The following is a 24,610-nucleotide window of genomic DNA, read 5'->3' on the forward strand; positions in this document are numbered from 1 at the left end:
TTGAGATAGAATGACCCAAAAGATAACCCCAAATGTCCCAGCAGAGAATCAGGTTCCGTTACTAGTTATTACTTAAAACATTAATGCGTGCTCCATTTTTTTTAAAAAGTTGAAAACGCTATTTTTTTTTTTTTGACAAATGCAGAAAGTTCTCATTAAATTGAATATAGTAGAGTCGGGACAAACCCCCAACTATCGATACAACCAGGTGATAAAACAAATAACATACTAAAAACAATTAGATGCTTTGTTTCCTGATCATTTAACACATAGAATTTAAAAATTCTTGAAATTAAAAACGAAATCAAAAACATCCCAAGCGATCCAAATTGCAGCAGCATCTCTGAAAATAGCAACATCGCAATTGACCATATCACATAAAAACTATGATTAGCCCAATGTTCAGAAACACCAATCTCATAAAATGAGATTGGAGAAGCGTCACCCCAGCTATCTACATGCCGGACACCAGCTATAGACATGCCGAAGGCACCCCAGCTATCTACATGCCGGATACCAGCTATAGACATGCCGAAAGTATAAACCCATGAAAGATAAACAATCTTTAGTTGTGAAAGGTGAGCTCTTGCAATAATCACCACCGTCCCAGATCCGATGCAAGCTTTGCAGATCACCAAAAATATCAATAAATTCGTCCTCAACAGATCTATCACCAGATAAACCCAACCATGACTAAATAAAAACATAATAAACACTCCAAAAGGAGAGACAAAACACACACTCCAAAAGGAGAGATACACAAACACCCAAAAAATTGGATTTTATTGAAAGGAAATAAACGAGAATAACAAAAAATAAACGGGTTGGGGCTTTTCACCGGAGAAAATTAGTGGAAGCCCCTCGATTTACTTGAAAATAGATAAACCCTAACAGAGAGGATGAAAGAAGGGAGGCCGCTGAGAGGATGTGTTTTGTTGGATTCAGAACGGTATTTCAATTTACATTGTTCTCTTTATTTTTCTAAACAGTCAAAAAGGAGTTTCAGACATAGTTTTGGTGGGTAAAAAACATAATCACCATTCTCGTTTTTCATTTTTTAAATTAATGATAATGCAACTTCAACTATTGCTTTCTTAAAAAACACAATTTGAAGTTTGGTTTACATTTTTTTTTTGTTTTTTCATTAATAATTTTTTTAGCCAAAAATGCTAGATAATATTATATTTTCAAGTTTAAAACTTTATTCTAACATGTATTTTATTTCATATTTTATTCGGATCTATAATTATTTTAATATTTTTAAACTCGAATTGGGAATTGGTGAATTCTAAAATATTAAAAACAGTTAATAATTAGAGTTCAGTTCCTGAGATTTAGAGCCTAGGCCCTACCTTAGAATAAATTAGAACTTAGGCTAAAGGTCCTAAACCCTAAATCCTAAACCAAAAAAAAAATAGCGTATGTTTTATTAATTTATTTTTTTAATATTTCTAAAACCCAAAAGGGAGAGAAATGAACCAAAATGTCATTCCTGTGTGATAAATGACCCAAAATGTCATTTCTGTGTGTTAAATGACCCAAAATGTTACTTTTGAAAATAATGGCCCGAAATGTTATTTCATAACGACACTTCTTCTAGCGTTTTGTGTTTTTTTTAAATATGAAAATGCTACATCGTGTAACGTTTTGGCACTTTACTTTTTTTTAATAATGTGCAAAACGCTAGATGAAGTAGTGTTTTGGGGCTAAAACGCTATGTGATGTACCGTTTGGAACCAAAACGCTACTTCATATAACGTTTTGTACATATAAAAAAAAACCAAAGTGTCAAAACGCTACACGAAGTACTGTTTTGGGTCTTTCGCATAAACGTTACATGATGTACCGTTTTGAAGTGACATTTAGGGCCATTATTTTCAAAAGTGATATTTTGGACCATTTTAACCCCAAAGTGACATTTAGCACCCAAAAGGGGATGGGTTAACCCTAAAATGTTAAAAATTGTTGAATTAGGGCCCATTTTTAAATATATTAGGCTTCACATATTCTCCATTTGAGTTTTAAAAATATTAAAAATGTTTATAGATATGAATAAAATACGAAAAAATACCCTTTATAATAACGTGTTAAGCTTGGAAACATAACATTATCTAGTATTTTTAGTAAAAAATAATAATAATAATAAAAGATAAAAAAATAGCAAAACGGGAGTAGAATTGGCGTTTGTATGCAAAACAAAACACGAGATCACGTTTTTCCATGCAAAAGAGGAATTCAACTTGTGTTTTGAAACTAAAAGAAAAAAGAAAAAAAGCAAAACGAGAGACGCATCTCCGTTTTTGCTTTGTAAGAAAACGACACCTGAACTTCCGTTTTGGAGTTACATTTGTGGCCATTTTTTTAGAAAGTGACATTCATGGCCATTTTCCCCCAAATAGTGACAGTTGGGGCCTTTTTTTCAAATATTTGCGTGTATATGTATGATTTTGATAATCACTCCTTTTATTATACAACACTCCCAGTTATTATCAAATATGAGTTATTACAAAGATTGATTGTCTCGTTAAAACCTTATGAGGAAAACTATAGTGAGATAAAAACCTTGACGAACTAAAAGAGTATGGAATAAAATGTCCTACAATTTGACATCTTGTTGTAACAGTGATTTCAGTATTTGTATTCCAATATTGTTTCATAGTTTTTCAAAAGTTGAGGTGGTTAGTGAGTTTTGATCAAATCAGCTAGATAATCAAATGAGCCCACTTGTTATATATTAATGTCACCATTCTCTTGTAGTTCACGAGTGCACTTGTTATACATCAATGTCATCATTCCCTTGTAGTTCATGTGGATATAAGAATTTTGGCAAGTGTGTTTGGTTCGATCTCCTTTGATATGTCCTTCCTTTAATTGTCCGATACAAGTTGAATTATTTTCAAACAAAACTGTGGGACTGTTTGTAATGCTTGATAATCCGAATATGTTTGATGACTGGCCTTAACCAAATACATTCCCTGCTTTTTTCATGAATTGCCAGTAACTCTGCTTGGTTTGATGAAGTTGCTGTCATAGTCTGTTTTGTAGATTTCTAAAAGATAACGGTACCAAAATATGTAAATAGATAACTTGTTTGTGATTGTCCAAAGTGAGGACCTGACATGTGCATCTACCTATCTAGTTAGCTGTGATTTTGAACTATACGAAAAGAATAACCCGAGATCAATTATCCCACGAACATATCTGAATAAGCAATAACGTTATACAACAATAATAATAACCAAACTAGTTGATGATCTTTTGATAAACACACATGGACACACTTGAATATTAACATACCCATCATTTAATAAATATTCACTAAGCCTAGTGTACCACACACGACCAGACTGTTTTAAACAATATAATGATCGTTCTAATCTAACTAAGTATAAATGTCAAGATTTAATTCCATCTATCTTTAATCCTTCAGGGATTTTTATGTAAATATCACTATCAAGTGATCCATAAAGGTAGGATGTAAAAACATTCATGAGACGTATTTTTAATCTTTCCATATAAGCCATACCCATCAGAAAATGAAAAGTATCTTCATGTATCACATGAGAGTAAGTTTCCCGGTAATCAAATCCAGGTCTTTGAGAGAATTCATGAGCTACCAGTTAGGCCTTATATCTCACTTTTTCATTTCTTTCAATACATTTTCGTACAAACACTCATCTATTTCCAACAGGGATCACATCAGCTGGTGTTTAGAATGCAGGTCCAAACAGATTTCTCTTGCGCAAGAATTAAAATTCTTCTTATATTGCAATTTTCCATTTTGGCCAATCATCTCTTTGTCGACATTCTTCTACACTTTGTGGTTCATGATCGAAGTTCATAATAATATCACATGCCACTGAAAAAGCATATACATCAACCTCAATACTTCCACGATCCAATAATTTCCCATTATGAACATAACTTAGTGAGATCTCATAATTTTCAGGTACATTTGCTTCTATTGAAATATGTGCCACTTCATGGGCAATGTCCTCTTCTGGAGGTAATACCACTTATGAAGCTTTTGTCACAGTCATTTATGGGGCTTTAACCTCTTCCGGAGGTGATACTGATTTTGGGGTATTTAATATAGCCAATTCCGGGGCTTGAACCTCTTCAGAAGGTAATACCACTTATGGGATATTTTTTTGGAACAGTTGTTCGTTGTAATTCAAACGCGAAAATACACGCAATCGTATGCGATCACAAGTAGTATACGATATAAGTCAAGTTCGTTCCCACAGAAAATCAGTTTAGGTAGAGTTCAGATTATGCACCTATGCAATAATGTTTGATTATCGTTCAATGCTAAGACAAATAACAATTTGAGTTTTGATTTAACTAAGAGATTATACTAAATAACATTATCTAAGAAAATTACGATTGAATTACTTATATGAGAATAAACATGGGATTCTAACTTCATTAAATAATTCATTCAAAGTTTATATCTTTTAACCCTAGCATGTGATGGTGATGACAACTAATCAGATTACATGAAACTAGTATATGCTAACTTTTGTTATACGAATACCCTACTATCAAACATCCACAATTAAGATAGAAGTTGAATAGACACCAATTATGCTTAGTCCCTATATGTCTATAAAGATTGAAAACATAATGGTTTAAGAACAAGTTATCTATCTTGATTACATAGGGTGAATTATGCATGTCAATTCATACATAAACCTATGCTACCATGGCAAGTTCTAAACCTTTATATTCACTATCGCTTCAATAAAGATTAACAAACAATCTTAGATGTTACCTACGCATCAAAGACGAATAAGCACAACCAAACTAGGAAATCATAAATCACCACATACAAAGGATTTAAAACAATTAACTATTGAAATCCATAGATAAATCCGTTAGAACCCCATGACAACGATTAGTTCATAATCAAACTCATCGTCACCACGGGTTCCAATGAAAATATGATAATAAACAATATAAGGGTAGTAGGGTTCAAAGACAAATTGAAAACAAGCATCTGAAGTATCAATTATATTGAAGAATAAAAAAGTCTTCTTCTCCGTAGCCGTCTTGTGCTCTCTATGTCTTCGTATTGCTCTCCCTTGACTCATCGTTCTTAAAAACGTCTTTTTATTGCTTTATATAAGCCCTAGTGGACCTGGACCCTCAAAATCATCAAATTCAAATTCTGGAAAAAAGGGCTGCGTGGGCGCCCCAGTTCTGGCGCGGGCGCGTGGGTTTACTGATTCCTGGGGCGCGGGCGCGCCAGTTCTGGCACGGGCGCGCCGGACTTCTAGTGATTTTCTGATAATTCTTCTTTTGGCCGTATGTTGAGTTCTGCTCGTCAGAATTAGGCGGTTCAACTGCCCACGCAAAGCTAACGAGATTATATACAACTTGAGAATGGCCTAGACTTAAAAATCTGATCTCTTATCAGTATAAAATCCTTGTAAAGCCCTTTCCTCCTCCAACTAGTGCCCTGTAATGCAAAAATACAAAAACACATCAAATATACCAGATAATTGAGTCCCAAACACCAATTTAAGCCTGTAATGAAGCGTTCCAAGTAGATATAAAATCCACTTATCACACCCCCAAACTCGAATCGATGCTTGTCCTCAAGCATAAACAGACTCAAAACTACAAAACAAACCTACTGCATGAATGCAACTACATGAATGCAACTAAATGACAATGCAATCGATCCCCTCAGAACAACCATAACCAAATGAATAAGCCAATGCCTCTAAGAATGCAATGACTTTTAACAGAGTTTGAATAAACCCCACAAACCAACTCACAAACCAGAAACGTGCGTGTGTGGATGCTTAACAAACATACTCTCGATACTAGATCAATAACCATAACTTATCTATTATCAAAACAATCACAAGTTTATAAATAGAATAGACTTTAAACGCATAATGAGTCACAACACCTCCTTCCTACTAGAGTTATACAAGGATTCATGCTATTATTGAACACATAACAAAGATGCTTATTTGACCGTGCAATGAGTAAGGTCCCAAAAGGCTTATACAATAATACCCATGTATCGAGCGTTAGCTTAGCGGATCCCGGACTATAAAAGCCTCAGGTCGCTAGGCACAAAGTCCCCTCGAATTTAATAACTCGAGTATTAAAGAGCTCACTCTTGATCAATTATGCATAAACACATACTCTTTTTTTTTCTTTTGCATCATTTTTTTCCGACTTTTTTTTCTTTTCCAACAATTTCTGAATGAGTGCGTTTCGCTCCATCTCATTCAACCCTAGACTACTCATAAAAATATGAGCCGACTACTAGCCATTTGACACCTAGCCTTATTCACAACTAGCAATGAAATCCAAGTTTTTCTCTAGATTAAAATTCAATGTTCTTTTGTCATTACGAGAATACCAAAAATTTTAAATATAAACAAGTGATTCAATCTCAACAAATAAACAAGTATGATCATGATCAAGATCAAAAGCAATCTATAAGACTTGTGGGAAAAAAATCTGGGCATGCAAATCAATTCATTAGGACTTAAACATCCCTTTATTAGTCATCACTACACTCACATCAACATCAACCAATCAATCAGAAATAACTCAACCGAAGGGATCATGTTACCATTCGTGCAAATGCAACTACAAGGACTCACATAATAACATGAAGAAAAATGCAAACAAATATGACTTATATGAACAATCATGCAAAAATACGAATGAAATACAACTAAATATGCAATATAACTACAACTAAATATGCAATATGAATACAAACTACTAATCCTTTACATTATCAGCCCCAAACTTAAAATTTTCAATGTCTCTATTGAAGGCAATAATAAGGATACAAGGCATACCTAGTCATCAGGATGATCACCCTCCTCGGGTGGAGAATCAGGTGGTGGGAAAACAGAATCATCTCCAAATACAGGCCAATCGACCTCGACACCAGTGGCCCGGAAAATAGTGCCCAAAGCCTGTGTCAAATATGCAGCAAAATGACTGTGAATGTCGTGCATGGCCTCCATACGCCTGGTCAATCTCCTATACTTCTCATCACCAACACCAGTCCTATCAACTACTTGCTGCGCATGAGAAGAACCCTCTGTAGGCACGGGATGATTCGTTTGGCCACCCTCTACATCATCAAAAATATATCCCAAGCCCTTGTCATGGGGTGCACCTAAGAATGCATAAATCAAGTGATCTAACAGTGGGTTGAGCTCAAGTGTGGGGGGAGCTTCTTTAATAGATGGTTCAAAACGCTCATCAAAATCTTTCAGCTCTGTTAATCCAAGAGACTCGAATGGCAGATCCATCCCCCTTTTCCATGGAGAAGTATTCAAATATTGCAGTTGCTCTGCCCCTTAATATTCACTATCAGATTCCCCTGTCAAGGCTCTTTCTAAAGTATCTGACCTTAGCACTTGCTCAAGTTCTGTATTCACAACAGAATCGACCATCTCTACTTTAAAGCATTCCTCTTCATCAATTGAGAATTTTGTTGCTTTGAAAACATTAAAGGTAACTTTCTGATTTAGAATCCTCATTATAAGCTCTCCCTTCTGCACAACCTTTTCAGCTACAATCTCATTTTCTGGAATTGGCAAGGGTGCAGACGTACCTGCATTCTGGACATAATTTTTAGACTCTTCATCTTGCTGAATTTGGGGGCTTGCAACCTTTCTAGACCTCAAGGTGATGGCGTTCACATGTTCTTTAATTTCCCTCTTGCCTGGATTGTCTTTTGTATCACTAGGAATCCATCCTGGAAGTCGATTCAATAAGGCGTTAGCAATTTGCCCAATTTGGTTCTCCAGAGTCTTGATAGAAACAGCCTGGCTTTTGCATATAAGAGTCTGGTTTATGCACATAAGCCTCAACTCCTCCACTTCATATTTTTCATTCAAAGATTGACCTGAACCTCCATGAGTTTGTTGTTGAAGTTGGAGTTGTTGTCGTGGTGTAAATTGTTGCTAAAAACCAGGGGATTGAATTGCTTGTTTCCAAACTGCTGGAACGGCTATTGTATTACATTCTGATTGTTGCTCCAGCTAAAGTTAGGATGATTCCAGTTGTCAGGATGATAAGTGTCCAGAACTGGTTGCTGCGATCTCTTAAAGTTACTCACAAACTGAGCTGATTCACTAGATATAGCGCATTGCTCCGTCGCATGTGAACCTGCACAAAGCTCAAAAACACTTGTCCTCTGATGAACTCCATAGTTAGCCAGAGAATCGATCTTCATAGAAAACGCCTTTAGTTGAGCAGTGATAGTCGTAGCTGTATCCACTTCAAGAACTCCTGCTACCTTGCCCTATGGTAATCTCTGGGTTGGATACTGATATTCATTAGCAGTCATCAGCTCAATTAGCTCATAAGCTTCATTACAGCTCTTAGCCCATAAGGCTCCACCTGATGCTGCATCGAGCATGGGTCTTGATTGTGCCCCAAACCGTTATAGAAATAATTGATGATCATCCAATCAGGCATTCCATGATGAGGACACTTCCTAAGCATTTCCTTATACCGCTCCCAAGCTTCACCTAGCGATTCCCCTGATTGCTGCACAAACTGAGTAAGAACATTCCTGATTGCAACTGTTTTTGCCATAGGGAAGAATTTAGTGAGAAATTTTCGAGCAAGATCTTCCCAAGTAGCAATCGAACTAGCTGGTAGAGAGTGTAACCATCTCTTAGCCTTGTTTCTCAGAGAGAATTGGAACAGTCTCAGTTTCACCGCATCCTCAGACACACCATTGAACCTGAAGGTGTCGTAGATCTCTATGAAATCCCTGATGTGCATATTTGGATATTCCGTTGGAGAACCCCCAAACTGGACTAAATTCTGTACCATTTGAATCATTCTAGACTTGATTTAAAAGGTATTAGCAGCAATGGATGGTCTGACAATGCTAGACTGAATGTCATTAATCTTTGGTTGAGAATAATCCATCAAAGCTTTCGTATCCGCTGCTAGTTCTCCCATTGTAATAACAACTAGAATGCCTGAAACACACGACTAAAGTAAACCTTGTAAGAAAATAATCCGAGTCAGTGAAATTTAATGACCATTGATGACAAGCACATAAACTAACTAAACACCAAGTCCCCGACAATGGCGCCAAAAACTTGTTCGCTGTAATTCAAACACGAAAATACACGCAAGCGTACGCGATCACAAGTAGTATAAGATAGAAGTCAAGTTTGTCCCCATAGAGAATCGATTTAGGTTGAGTTCAGATTATGCACCTATGTAACAATGTAGATTATCGTTCAATGCTAAGACAAGTAACAATTTGAGTTTTGATTTAACAAAGAGATTATACTAAATAATATTAACTAAGAAAATTAAAATTGAATTACTTATATGAGAATAAACATAGGATTCTAACTTCATTAAATAATTCATTCAAAGTTTATGTCTTTTAACCCTAGCATGTGATGGTGATGACAACTAATCAGATAACATGAAACTAGTATTTTCTAACTTTCGTTATACGAATACCCTACTATCAAACATCCACAATTAAGATAGAAGTTGAATATACACCAATTATGCTTAGTCCCTGTATGTCTATAAAGATTGAAAACATAATGGTTTAAGAACAGGTTATCTATCTTGATTACATAGGCTGAATAAGATGGTTAAAATTACCCATGAATTATGCATGTCAATTCATACATAAACCGATACTAGAATGGCAATTTCTAAACCTCTATATTCATTGTCGCTTCAATAGAGATTAACAAACAATCTTAGATGTTAGCTACGCATCAAAGACGAATAAGCACAACCAAATGAGGAAATCATAAATCACCACACACAAAGGATTTAAAATAATTAACTATTGAAATCCATAGATAAATCCGTTAGAACCCCATGACAATGATTAGTTCAGAATCGAACTCATCGTCACCAAGGGTTCCAATGAAAATATGATAATAAACAATATAAGAGTACTAGGGTTCAAAGATAAATCGAAAACAAGAATCCGAAGTATCAATTATACTGAAGAATATAAAAGTCTTCTTCTCCGTAGCCGTCTTGTGCTCTCTAGGTCTTCCTATTACTCTCCCTTGGCTCCTCGTTCTTAAAAACATCTTTTTATTGGTTTATATAAGCCCCTAGTGGACCTAGACCCTCAAAATCATCAAATTCAAGTAGAAACAGGATTCTGGGGTAAAAAGGGCCGCGCGGGCGCGCCGGTTTACTGATTTCTGGGGCGCGGGCGCGCGGGACTTCTGGTGATTTTCTGACAATTCCTCTTTTGGCCGTATCTTGAGTTCTGCTCGTCAAAATTAGGCGATTCAACTGCCCACGCGAAGCTAACGAGATTCTATATAACTTGAGAATAGCCTAGACTTCAAAATTTGATCTCTTATCAGCATAAAATCCTTATAAAGCCCTTTCCTCCTCTAACTAGTGCCCTGCAATGCAAAAACATAAAAACACATCAAACATACCAGATACTTGAGTCCAAAATACCAATTTAAGCCTGTAATAAAGCGTTCCAAGTAGATATAAAATCCACTTATCAACACTTGCCACTACAGGGGCATGTCTGTTAAGTGGCATTTATGTCCACTTAGAACGTCCTATAAAGGCTTGAATTGGTGTTTTGTACTCAAGTTGTTGTGTTTTTGATACATTTTTGTAGTGTTTTGCATTTCAGGCATAAATAAGGGATCGAGGAGATTTAACATTGCTTTGGTGCTAAATTGGTGTTAGGATGGTGTCCTGGGAGTTTGCTCGTGGAATGCCATCAAGAACCAGCAAATAAAAGAAAGCAATTCAGATTTTCCAGAATGTCAGCGCGCCCGTGCTGTGCTAGTGCACGGCCGCACCAGTTTGTCAGGAAGACAGCGCGCCCGCGCTGGTGAAGCGCACGACCGCGCCAGGGCAAGAATTTAGAATCATGTTTCAAGTAGAGAACTGATTTTCTTGACTTTTAATCTGCATGGGCTGCTATATAACTTAAGGTTGTTTTTCATAAGAAGCACGCAAATAGGAGCAAGGAGAAGACGTAAGAAGACCATATAACATAATTTAACCAAGGTGAAGATGATATAGTTTATTCCTGTGATTCTTTGTTTTAAGTTGTAACCTTGAATGCTAGTTTTCTTATTTGTTGAACCTATTACTCTTGTTTAATGTACTTTGGTTTTATTATTCAGTTTATAAAGACTTAGTGTATTATACCATGCTTTCATTGGAACCCACGGTGATGATGAGTTCAATTATGGGATAATCATTATCCTGGGGTTCTGACAGATTTACTTATGGATTTCTTTAGTTAATTTATTTGATACCTTAGTGTGTGGTGATTGTATGATATCCTAGTATTGGTTGTGCTTATTCGTCTTATGAGTGGTGCGAACTTATAATATAGCGTGTTAATCTCTATCGAAGCGAAAGTGAATATATGGGTTTAGAACTTGCCATGCTAGCATATGTTCATGTATTGTTATGCATGATTCGTAGGTAATTTTTACCATCTTACTTGCCCTATATAATCCTGATAGATAACTTGTGCATTAAACCGTTAAGTTGTCAAATTCTATAGACATATAGGGTCTCAATATAATTGGTGTCTATTCAGCTTCCATCTCTTTTGTGGATGTCTGGTAGTAGGGTATTCGTACAACGAAAGTTGGCGGTTACTAGTTTCGTGTTATCTGATTAGTGTCATCACCACTGCATGCTAAGGTTTAGAACAAAAAGGCTATTGAATGAAGTATTTAATAAAGTCGGAATCCCATGTTTGTGTTATATAAGTAAATCAACCTTTTAATCTATTACCTAATATTAGTTAGTATAATCTAGTAGTTATAAACAATATCAACTTGTTATCATCTTAGTATTTAATAATAACCATACCATTGTTGTATAAGTGCATAGATTGAAGTTAACTTGAAAGAGTCTCTGTGGGAACAAACTAGAATTAATTCCATATTACTTGCGAACGCATATACTTGCGTGTATTATTAGCGCGTGTTAACGTCCTAACAAGTTTTTGGCGCCGCTTCCAGGGACTCGATGTTAGTTTTTAGTTTATGTGCTTGACATCAGTGGTGGTTAAAATTCACTGACTCAGATATTTTACTTGTTTGTTTGTTGTTTTTTCAGGTACTCTAGAGAGTGTATGCTAATGCGTTCTCAACTTCGAAAGAGAACACTGGAAAAAGCAGATTAGGAAGTAGTGGAAGAAGTTCTTGTTGAGGAGAAAATTGAAGAAGAAGCTCTTATTGTAATGGGTGAACCAGAAGCGAATACAATGGCTTTGATGGATTATTCTCAGCCAAAGATCAATGATATTCAGTCTAGTATTGTCAAACCAGCCATCATGGCTAACACTTTTGAAATCAAGGCTAGTACAATTTTGATGGTGCAGAACTCAGTTCAGTTTGGGGGTTCTTCAACAGAAGATCCTAACATGCATATTAGAGATTTCATCGAGATCTGCAACACTTTCAAATTCAATAATGTGTCTGAAGATGCTATAAATCTAAGGCTTTTCCCATTCTCTCTGAGGGATAAGGCTAAGTGTTGGTTGCATTATCTACCACCAGGCTCTATTACTAAGTAGGAAAATCTTGCTCAAAATTTCTTATTAAGTTCTTTCCTATGGTGAAGATTACTGCAATCAGGAATGCTCTTACTCAATTTGCACAGCAATCAGGAGAGTCTTTGTGTGAAGCTTGGGATCATTATATGGAGATGCTTAGAAAGTGTCCTCATCATGGGATGCCTGACTGGATGATCATTAACTGCTTTTATAATGGTTTGGGTGCGACTTCGAGACCCATGCTTGAAGCAGCATCAGGCGGAGCCTTATGGGCTAAGAGGTACGATGAAGTTTATGATTTGACTGAACTGATGGCTGCTAATGAATACCAGAATCCCTCTCAGAGACTAACTCAAGGCAAGGTAGCAGGAATTCTAGAGGTAGATGCAGCTACTGTTATAGCTGCTCAGCTTAAGACTTTGACGATGAAGGTGGATTCTTTGGCTAATTATGGAGTTAATCAGATTACTAGTGTTTGTGAGCTTTGTGCTGGTGCCCATGAGACAGAGCAGTGTGCTATTTCTAGTGAATCCGCTCAGTTCATGAGCAACTTTTAGAGGTCGCAGCACCCTGTTCCAGCCACTTATCATCCCAACAACCACAATCATCCTAACTTTAGCTGGAGCAACACTCAGAATGCGGTTCAACAGCCTAATAAGCAGTATCCAGCAAAGCAGTATATCCCTCCTGGTTTTTAGAAACCGTAATATGCACCAAGACAACAACTTCAACTGCAACAGTCTAATGAAAAATCTGAATTGGAGGAGTTGAGGCTCATGTGCAAGAGCCAAAAGGTGTCTATCAAGACCTTGGAGAATCAAATTGGGCAGATTATCAATGCCTTGCTGAATCGTCAACCTGGTACTCTTCCTATTGACACTGAAGTTCCAGGAAAGAAGGAAGCTAAAGAGCAGGTTAAGGTAATTACATTGAGGTCTGGGAAGGTTGCAAGCCAAGAAAAAGCTCAAGTTCAAGAATCTGAAGATGTGGCTAAGAAGAAGTGAAGAAGGAAGCAGAAGTGGAACCAATGAAGAAAACCGTGGAACACACTCCTCCTGAGGGTAATACAGGGGAGAAGCAGATCTATCCTCCACTCCTTTTCCAAAGAGGCCGCAGAAGCAGAAGTTGGATAAGCAGTTTTTAAAGTTTTTGGAGGTGTTCAAGAAACTTCATATCAATATACCTTTCGCTGAAGCTCTTGAACAGATGCCTAGCTATGTGAAGTTTATGAAATGCATTCTCTCTTGGAAGGTGAAATTAGATGAAATAGAGATCGTTGCTCTCACGGAGAAATACAGTGTTGTGTTGCAACAGAAGTTGCCTCCGAAGCTTAAAGATCTTGGAAGCTTCACTATTTCTTGCACCATAGGAAAAGTTTCATTCGACAAATGCTTGTGTAACTTAGGAGCTAGCATCAATTTGACGCCCTTGTCTATCTTCAAGAAGTTGGATTTACCTGATCCAAAGCTTATTTATATGACCTTGTAGTTGGCCGATCGTTCTATTACATATCCACGAGGCATTGTGGAGGATGTCTTGGTCAAAGTGGACAAACTCATCTTTCCTGTTGATTTTGTAATTCTTGATTTCGAGGAGGATAAAAAGATTCCCATAATTTTGGGTAGGCCATTCTTGGCTACTGGCCGAACCTTGATTGATGTGCAGAAGGGTGAGCTCACTATGCGAGTGCTGGATCAGGATGTGATGTTCAATGTATTCAATGACATGAAATTCCCTACTGATAATGAGGAATGCTTAAAACTTAAATTGGTCGATTATGTGGTTAGTTCAGAACTTGATCAAATGCTAAGGTCTGATGCCTTTGAGAAAGCCTTGTTGGGGAATTCAGATAGTGAAGATGACGAAGGTGATGAGCAGTTGCAGTATTTGAATGCTTCTCCTTGGAAGTGAAGGCTGGATATGCCATTTGAATCTCTTGGATTGGAAGAGCTGAAAAATTCTTCAAAGCGCCTCAAGCCATCTATTGAGGAAGCTCCTACACTCGAGCTTAAACTATTGCCTGAACACTTGAGGTATGCATTTTTAGGTGATGAATCTACTTTGCCTGTTATTATTGCATCTGACCTTTCAGGTAGTGATGAGGAAAAGCTCCTGAGAAATCTTAGCGAATTCAAATCGGCAATTGGATGGACTATAGCAGATATCAAGGGAATTTGCATGTATACAATTCTGCTAAGAGGAAGGAAGCAAACTAAATGTTGAACAACAAAGGAGGCTAAATCCTAACATGAAAGAGGGCGTGAAGAAGGAAACTCTCAAGTGGCTAGATGCAGGGATCATCTATCCTATTTCTGATAGTTCTTGGGTGAGTCCAGTTCAGTGTGTGCCGAAGAAAGGAGGCATCACAGTTGTTGCTAATGAGAAGAATGAGCTCATTCCTACTCGAACAGTCATGGGGTGGAGAGTTTGCATGGATTCCAGGAAGCTGAACAAAGCCACAAGGAAGGATCATTTCCCTCTTCCCTTTATTGATCAGATGCTTGACAGGTTGGCTGGGCATGAGTATTATTGTCTTCTGGATGGCTATTCGGGTTATAATCAGATTTGTATCACTCCAGAGGATAAAGAAAAGACTACATTCACTTGTTCGTTTGGTACTTTTGCCTTCATAAGAGTTTCTTTTGGTTTGTGTGGTGCACCTGCCTCATTTCAGAGATACAAGATGGCTATCTTCTCTGACATGATTGGTCAGAATGTGGAGGTGTTCATAGATGATTTCATTGTGTACGAGAATTCTTTTGATGAGTGCTTGCAAAATCTTGGCGCAGTTCTTAAAAGGTGTGTTGAGACCAATCTGGTTTTCAACTGGGAGAAATGTCACTTTATGGTGCAACAGGGCATCATTCTTGGACATAAGGTCTCTAGTAAAGGTCTTGAGGTGGACAAGGCCAAGGTGGGGGTCATTGAAATCCTTCCTCCACCAATTTCTGTTAAGGGTGTCCGCAGTTTTCTTGGCCATGCGGGTTTCTATAGGTGGTTCATCAAGGACTTTTCTAAAATCTCTAAACCGTTGTGAAATATTTTAGAGAAAGATATTCCTTTCAAGTTTGATAATGAGTGTCGAGCTGCTTTTGAGATCTTAAAGAAGAGCTTAATCACGGCACCTGTCATAACTGCACCTGATTGGAATGAGACTTTTGAGATGATGTGTGATTCAAGTGACTATATAGTTGGAGCAATTCTTGGGCAGAGGAAGAACAATATATTTCATGTGGTCTACTATGCTAGTAATACCCTCAATGGTGCTCAACTGAACTATACTACTACTGAGAAAGAACTTTTAGCCATTGTCTACGGTTTCGAGAAGTTTTGATCTTATTTGCTTGGGATGAAGGTGATAGTTTTCACTGATCACGCTGCTATTCGCCATCTCATCTCGAAGAAAGACTCGAAGACTAGATTAATTCGATGGGTTCTTTTACTTCAAGAGTTTGAATTGGAGATCAAGGACATAATAAGTACTGAAAATCAAGTCGTTGATCATCTATCTGGGTTAGAAGATCCGAGTACAACTTCACAGGATAAGATATTGATAAATAAATCTTTTCCCGATGAGCAGTTGTTTGGGGTGCAAGAGGAAGATCCGTGGTTCGCAGACATTGTGAACTACCTTGTGAGCAATATTATGCCTCCAGAATTGTCTTCTGCTTAAAGGAAGAAGTTTCTTCATGAGGTGAAGTGGTACATGTGGGATGAGCTGTTTTTGTTTAGGCAAGGTGCTGACCAAATCATCAGGCGAGACTGTCATTCAACTGTTTATGGAGGCCACTATGGTGGAGAGAAGACAACAGTTCATATCCTTCAAGCGGGATTTTTCTGGCCTACATTGTTTAAGGATGCGCATCTGTTCGTTTTGAAGTGTGATCGCTGCCAATGTGTGGGTAATATGTCCAAGAGGGATGGGATGCCTCTTAATGTGCTTCTCAAGGTTGAGGTCTTTGATGTTTGGGGAATTGACTTCATAGGACCATTTGTCTCATCTTGCAATAATCTGTATATCTTGTTGGCGGTTGATTATGTCTCAAAATGGGTTGAAGTCAAGGCTTTGACGACAAATGATGAAAAGGTAATGCTTAATTTTCTTCATAAGCAGATTTTCACACGATTTGGGACGCCAAGAGTCATAATCAGTGACGAGGGATCATATTTCTGCAATCTCAAGTTCACTGCTATGATGCAACGATATAATGTGAATCATCGCATTGCTACAGCCTACCATCCTCAGACTAATGGTCTGTTGGATTTTTAATCGCAGCGGGGCATGGCAAAACACTTTTTACACATATAAAATCCAAATAAAAGCATACAGATCATGAATAAAAATTCGAGGGATCGAATTTAACCTTTAAAATTATTCTGAGACAACGATCAGAGATCCTTAGCAGTTGCTCCTCAAGTGTGAAGCACTCCACCGGTATCCACCAAGAAAACGATGTTAAGGAGGAGGAAGGAGGTGGAGAGAATTGGGTTTTCCAAACTTTTTGGGTTTTGGGGTTCTTGGGTTCGAATAAAAATAGGGTCTATAATAGTGTATTTATAGGCAAAATTTTCAGCTGAAATTTTCCCATAAATATTAATATTATTATCCCATTTATTATTCTCATTAATAATTAAAACACCTTTTAATTATTAATCCTTTTTCTAAACACTTTGGAAATAATTCTCTCTCTTGATTTAATTTCCAAAAATTAAAATTTTTAATTAATAATATTAAGAACTTTTCTTAATTAATTTATAATCAATTAAATGTCATTTAATCAATTATTAAATTTGCCAATTAATTATTTATTTTACAAATAAATAATTATTAGCCATTATTAATTAATTCCTCCACCATTAAATCATTCTCTTTTTATGGTGTGACCCTGTAGGTTCAATATTAAGCCGGTAGTAGAAATAAATAATAATAAAACTATTTTATCATTATTTATATAAATTCTCTAATTTATTAAATATGATTAATTAATTAATCACATTTATTCTACATCGTGAGGGATACTTCTCAGCATATCGCGACTATCCGGATAATATGAATTCACTGCTTAGAATACCAAGAACCTATTCAGTGAATAGTTACCGTACAATAAACTCCTTCTACCCTACAATGTCCCGATTAAATACAAGGCATGGATCTCGTGTCAAGCCTATCTAATTTAATCATTTGCTTACCATTTACTATGCGTAGTTCTATGCAAATTAGAAACTCCTTTCTAATTTCATTCACTCTGGCCAGAGATTCCTGAACTAGCATAAGTGGATCAGCCTTGAACATTCACTTCCTTCACTGGAAGGGGTAGATCCTTTATTGATCATACACTATCTTCGTGTACAAATTCCTATACCCAGTAGAGCCCTAATAATTGTCCCTAGAGACTAAGAACTAAACTAAAGTATAGTTCAGTGTACACAAGATGACTATGATGACCTCAAGTCTAAGGATACTTGTACAACTATCACTATGTGAACAACTGCTGACACGTGAGTGAACTCCATCAGTTGTTCAGCTGTGCGAGTCATGTTCAGTGAACTTATTCTATAATAAGCACCTACATACTAGCTATAGTGTCACCACACAAATGTCTATGAGAACAGACATCCTTCATAATGAAGCAAGCATAGTATATACCGATCTCTGCGGATTATTAATTACCAGTTAGTAATCCTACGACCAGGAACTATTTAAGTTTAGAGTTATCATCTTTTAGGTCTCACTATTATGATCTCATCATAATCCATAAAAAGCTTTACTCTAAACTATGGTATATCTTATTTAAACACTTAAATAGATAAAGCCCGTAATAAAAACAAAACAAGTCTTTTATTAATATCAATGAAATCAAAACAAATTACATAAAAAGTTATTCCTAAATCCTAATACATGATTGGACTTAGGACATATTCCTTTCAATCTCCCACTTGTACTAAAGCCAATCACTCTGGTATCTAATACCCATCTTGTCTTTATGACGATCAAAGTGACTTTCATAAAGTAGCTTTGTGAGTGGATCTGCTACGTTGTTATGTGTGTCAACCAATACAACACAAGAAATGTTATCGCGCTCCCACTAACCCTTTTGTAGACGCATGGTTCATCTACATTTTTGATAAAATTAAACTCTTTGATTGTCTCATCAAAACGAATGTTCCATCTATGAGAAGCTTGCTTTAAACCACATATGGTTCGCAGTAGCTTACACACTAGGTTTTCATTTCCCTCGGAAAGAAAACCATCTGGCTATATGCCAGATCTCATAGTCGTAGTAAGCAGCAATCGCAAGCAAAATCCGAACTAATTTTAATAGGGCTACCGGTAAAAGGTTTCATCAAAGTCAATCCATTGCCTTTGTTTGAATCCTTTTGCCACAAGCCTGGCCTTAAAGGTCTCCACCTGGCCATCTGCTCTAATCATTCTTTTGTATCCCGTATACATAGATTTCATTCCGGATTTCATGGCACTATGCCATTTCTCTGAGTCAACACTACTCATAGCCTCATTATAGGTCACAGGGTCGTCATCATCAATGATCGACAACTCATTTTCATTCTCAATGACAATGCCATATTACCTCTCAGGTTGGCGAGACACTCTCCCTGATCTATGAATGGGCTGTTCCACAAAAGGTTGTTCAGTCAGAACAGGTGTTTCCACTTGATCCGTAGTATTTTGTGCTTCTTGAACTTCATCAAGTTCAATTTTGCTCCCACTGTTTCCTTCAAGGATAAACTCCTTTTCCAAGAAGGTAGCATGTCTGGAGACAAACACCCGATGATCGGTGCAAAAGTAATACCCTAAAGTCTCTTTAGGATATCCCACAAAACTACATTTTACGGATCGATATTCTAGCTTATCTGGGTCAACTTACTTGACATAAGCTGGACATCCCTAAATCTTAACGTGTTTAAGACTCGGTTTCCTTACTTTCCATATCTCATACGGAGTTTGAGGAACAGATTTGGAAGGCACCTTATTCAGTAAATATGCCGAGGTTTCCAATGCATAACCCCATAGGAATACTGGAAGATTCTCATAGCTCATCATGGACCGAACTATGTCTAACAAAGTTCAATTTCTCCTTTCAGATACCAATCTGGAGGAGTCCACTGGGAGACTATACCTTTTACTTTGAGATAATCCAGAAACACTCCATTAAAGTATTCACCACCTCGATCTGATCGAAGAATTATAATACTATGTTTGGTTTGTTTCTCCACTTCATACTTATACTCTTTGAACTTTTCAAAGGCTTCAGACTTGTGTTTCATCAAACACATATCCGAATCTAGATCTATTATCCATGAAAGTAATGAAGTATGAAAATCCACCCATGGCTTGCGTAGACATTGGTCCACATACATCTGTGTGTACCATTCCTAGCAAATTTGCAGTCCTCTCTTCATGTCTACTAAATGGAGACTACAGTACCATAATGAAGTGAGATTTTCATCATCCATTTTCTTTTATTAGTTTGTTCAATCTGAAGTAAATTATGTCATATTTATACAGACCATTATTTAAAGTACCACGTCCATAAAGAATATTATCTCTAAGAATAGAACATTCATTATTCTCAATAATAAATGAAAATCCAGTCAAGTCTAACATGGGAATAATATTCCTCACAATCGAGGGAACAAAATAACAATTATTTAAAACAATAGTCTTGCCCGTAGGTATATGTAAATGAAATAATTCTACATCTTCAGCAACAACTCTTGCTCCATTTCCCATCAGTAGAATCACCTCCTCTTCCTCAAGAATCCTACTTCTCCTTGGTCCCTGCAACAAATTGCAGATTTGAGAACCACAGGCGGTATCTAATACCCAAGTAGAAATTTGATTTAATGACATATTCACTTCTATCATGAACATACCTGAAACAGAAGCGGTAGTCTCACTACCCTTCTTCTTCAATTCTGCAAGGTAAACCTTGTAGTTCCTCTTCCAGTGCCCCACCTTGTTACAGTGAAAGCAAACAACTTTGCTCTTGGGGTCTTCAGCTTTTGGTGGAACCAGCTTTTCTTCACCTACTTTCTTCTTCTTGGAAGAGTTCCTCTTCCTTCTCTTAGGATTGGAACCTTCACCAATTAGAAGAACAGAACTCTTCTTAGGGGGAAAATTCGATTCCGCAGTCTTCAACATGTTGTGGAGTTCAGGCAGGCTGACATCCAACTTATTCATGTGAAAGTTCACAACAAACTGCGAGAACGAACTCGGAAGCGATTGCAAGACCAAGTCTTGGCTCAGCTCCCCATCCATGGCAAAACCAAGTTGTCCAAGACGTTCAATCAAATTGATCATCTTAAGTACATGGTCATTCACAGATGATCCCTCAGACATCCTACAACCGAACAACTCCTTCGATATCTCATATCGAGCTGTCCTCCCCGCCACATCATACAACTCTTGTAGATACATTAGGATAGTGTGAGCATCCATATGCTCATGTTGCTTCTGTAGCTCAATGTTCATGGAAGCTAGCATGATGCATTGAGCAACATTTGCATCATCTATCCATTTACGATACAGAACATGTTCATCATTATGTGCATCACTAGCAGGTTCAGTAGGCTTAGGTGAGTCAATCACGTATTCCAGCTTCTCAATCCTGAGAACAATTCTCAAGTTTCGAAGCCAGTCAGCATAATTAGGACCAGTCAATTTGTGAGCATCTAGTATGCTCCTGAGTGATAGTGCAGAAGACATAACGTGCAAAGTAAATCTGTAAATGATAAACACATAACAACACTTAGCAAATATTCGATTTCATTTTAAAACACTATATGAATCGGGTCTTTATTCATAAGTGGCTCCCACTAGTTTACCTAATTTATTCAACCCCCTACGTGAAAAATTAAGCATTCATAATGCTAGTGGGAATAGGGATCCTACATTCCATTACACAACCCCGGCTGTGGCACGAAACGCCATGTAATGTTCAATAGGCAGACAACTCTTGTCAATTACATCTAATGTTATTCCCTAATCAAACTTTAGCCTCTTGAATAATTAAGTCACGGCTGTGGCACGACAAACTCAATATTCTAAGTCAAGTCTAACCCAACATTCCGTACAATTGAATAAGTCCCCAAAGGCCCACGGCTGTGGCACGTAACGACCTTTAGATTCTTATTCAATGTACACATCTCTATGTAATAGACAAGTATTTCTTATTTCGAAATCAAAGCCCTCGGCTGTGGCATGAAACGACAATGATTCAAAAATAAGAACTACTTTCTATCATGTTGGAAGGCTATGACCGACACAAGCCCGTTGTGTCATTGGCCAATTACTACTTGATATTATTTAATTTTAGAGGGATTATATTACGTTACAATCATAATCATATTATAAAGAAATTCTTCCTTTTAAATTAAATATTTCAAATCAATAATTAATAATTAGATGATTCCCATATCGGGTGGAGCATTGTCAAGAGGCGTCACTTAATAACCCTTTCTTACAGATAGAAATTTGTTGTTGACAGAATCATCCTTTCTCTCATATCGAAAATTCATATTCAATTACGTGTTTCATAAACACAAGAATCTCATGATTGTATTCATAATATTATTATTAAGGTTATGAAACAATTTCACTATACTAGGTTGTCTAACAAACGCCTTATGTTCATTTAAGTTCACCTAAATCTATATCCGCATGATAAACTAAGCATATATAACATATATAAACATGAATAAACATCAAGGTAGGCATGTTACATCATCTAGCACATTAGTCTAAGCATTATACATCTCTATGTATCACATGAAGCATTTAAAAGCAGTTAAAACAGTTAAAAACAGCTTTAAAACACTTCCGGAAATATAAACAGTTCAAAACTTTTATATAAACTAAAATTGATCACTCCATTAGATCCGTCTCAGAAAAACAAATCCAACGGTATATTGCACGCCCAAAACGGAGTTACGAAACTCCCAGAAAATCAATTTTAATGTGGACAGTCGGGCTGTAACGCATTACAGGAACGCGTTACAAGCCCTGTAACGCATTCCGGTGATGCGTTACAACCCTTTTAAGCCATTAAAAGGTGTAACGCATTCCGTGAATGCGCCACAGGTGTGTAACGCATTCCCGGAATGCGCGACACCCCTTTTTTTTTTCTCTTTTGCAGCAGCCGCCTTTTCTCGATTAGCGTGCCTGTTCTTTTCTGCCGTGTCTGTCTTCACTTTCTCGGTGCATTCAACAGACAACATGTGCTGTGTCTTTTGTATATAACAGATGTATATATATATACTTACTAACAATTATATATATATGATTATTTAATACGAATTTAATTCTAAGAACTTCAAAAATTCATAATAAAAAATCTATACATCATAAAATTATGAATACAATACCCAGATGATCTACAACACTTGTAGAACCCAGATCAGCATTCAAAATTATTCTGAGAAACGATTTCTCATCAGGCAAAATTAATCCATGATATAACTTGTAAAAATCATAATTAATTCATACAAGCACATAAAATTCTGAAATTTTTACCACAGATCTATATACATACAACCTATGCTCTGATACCATTGTTGGATTTTTAATCGTAGCGGGGCATGGAAAAATACTTTTTACACATATAAAATCCGAATAAAAGAATACAGATCATGAATAAAAATTCGAGGGATCGAATCTAACCTTTAAAATTATTCTGAGACAACGATCAGAGATCCTTAGCAGTTGCTCCTCAAGTGTGAAGCACTCCACCGGTATCCACCAAGAAAACGATGTTAAGGAGGAGGAAGGAGGTGGAGAGAATTGGGTTTTCCAAACTTTTTAGGTTTTGGGGTTCTTGGGTTCGAATAAAAATAGGGTCTATAATAGTGTATTTATAGGCAAAAGTTTCAGCTGAAATTTTCCCATAAATATTATTATTATCCCATTTATTATTCTCATTAATAATTAAAACACCTTTTAATTATTAATCCTTTTTCTAAACACTTTGGAAATAATTCTCTCTCTTGATTTAATTTCCAAAAATTAAATTCTTAATTAATAATATTAAGAACTTTTCTTAATTAATTTATAATCAATTAAATCTCATTTAATCAATTATTAAATTTTCCAATTAATTATTTATTTCACAAATAAATAATTATTAGCCATTATTAATTAATTCCTCCACCATTAAATCATTCTCTTTTTATGGTGTGACCCTGTAGGTTCAATATTAAGCCGGTAGTAGAAATAAATAATAATAAAACTATTTTATCATTATTTATATAAATTCTCTAATTTATTAAATATGATTAATTAATTAATCACATTTATTCTACATCGTGAGGGATACTTCTCAGCATATCGCGACTATCCGGATAATATGAATTCACTGCTTAGAACACCAAGAACCTATTTAGTGAATAGTTACCGTACAATAAACTCCTTCTACCCTACAATGTCCCGATTAAATACAAGGCATGGATCTCGTGTCAAGCCTATCTAATTTAATCACTTGCTTACCGTTTACTATGCGTAGTTCTATGCAAATTAGAAACTCCTTTCTAATTTCATTCACTCTGGCCAGAGATTCCTGAACTAGCATAAGTGGATCAGCCTTGAACATTCGCTTCCTTCACTGGAAGGGGTAGATCCTTTATTGATCATACATTATCTTCGTGTACAAATTCCTATACCCAGTAGAGCCCTAATAATTGTCCCTGGAGACTAAGAACTAAACCAAAGCATAGTTCAGTGTACACAAGATGACTATGATGACTTCAAGTCTAAGGATACTTGTACAACTATCACTATGTGAACAACTGCTGACACGTGAGTGAACTCCATCAGTTGTTCAGCTGTGCGAGTCATGTTCAGTGAACTTATTCTATAATAAGCACCTACATACTAGCTATAGTGTCACCACACAAATGTCTATGAGAACAGACATTCTTCATAATGAAGCAAGTATAGTATGTACCGATCTCTGCGGATTATTAATTACCAGTTAGTAATCCTACGACCAACAACTATTTAAATTTAGAGTTATCATCTTTTAGGTCTCACTATTATGATCTCATCATAATCCA

The 24,610-nt window shown here is 36.6% G+C and overlaps 2 non-coding genes across 2 annotated transcripts; one reads left to right on the plus strand and one right to left on the minus strand.

The window, feature by feature from the left end:
* The first annotated feature begins 8,467 nt into the window (after nt 1–8,467).
* On the plus strand, nt 8,468–8,574 carry LOC141688522 (small nucleolar RNA R71). Its single transcript, XR_012561960.1, has one exon. It is a non-coding gene; the product is annotated as a small nucleolar RNA R71 (small nucleolar RNA).
* Nucleotides 8,575–12,618: 4,044 nt separating this feature from the next.
* LOC141688559 (small nucleolar RNA R71) lies at nt 12,619–12,725 on the minus strand. Its single transcript, XR_012561994.1, has one exon. It is a non-coding gene; the product is annotated as a small nucleolar RNA R71 (small nucleolar RNA).
* Between the last annotated feature and the right edge of the window lie 11,885 nt (nt 12,726–24,610).

The sequence above is a fragment of the Apium graveolens genome, chromosome 9 (genome assembly GCF_009905375.1).
Source record: "Apium graveolens cultivar Ventura chromosome 9, ASM990537v1, whole genome shotgun sequence".
NCBI classification, from domain to species: Eukaryota; Viridiplantae; Streptophyta; class Magnoliopsida; order Apiales; family Apiaceae; genus Apium; species Apium graveolens.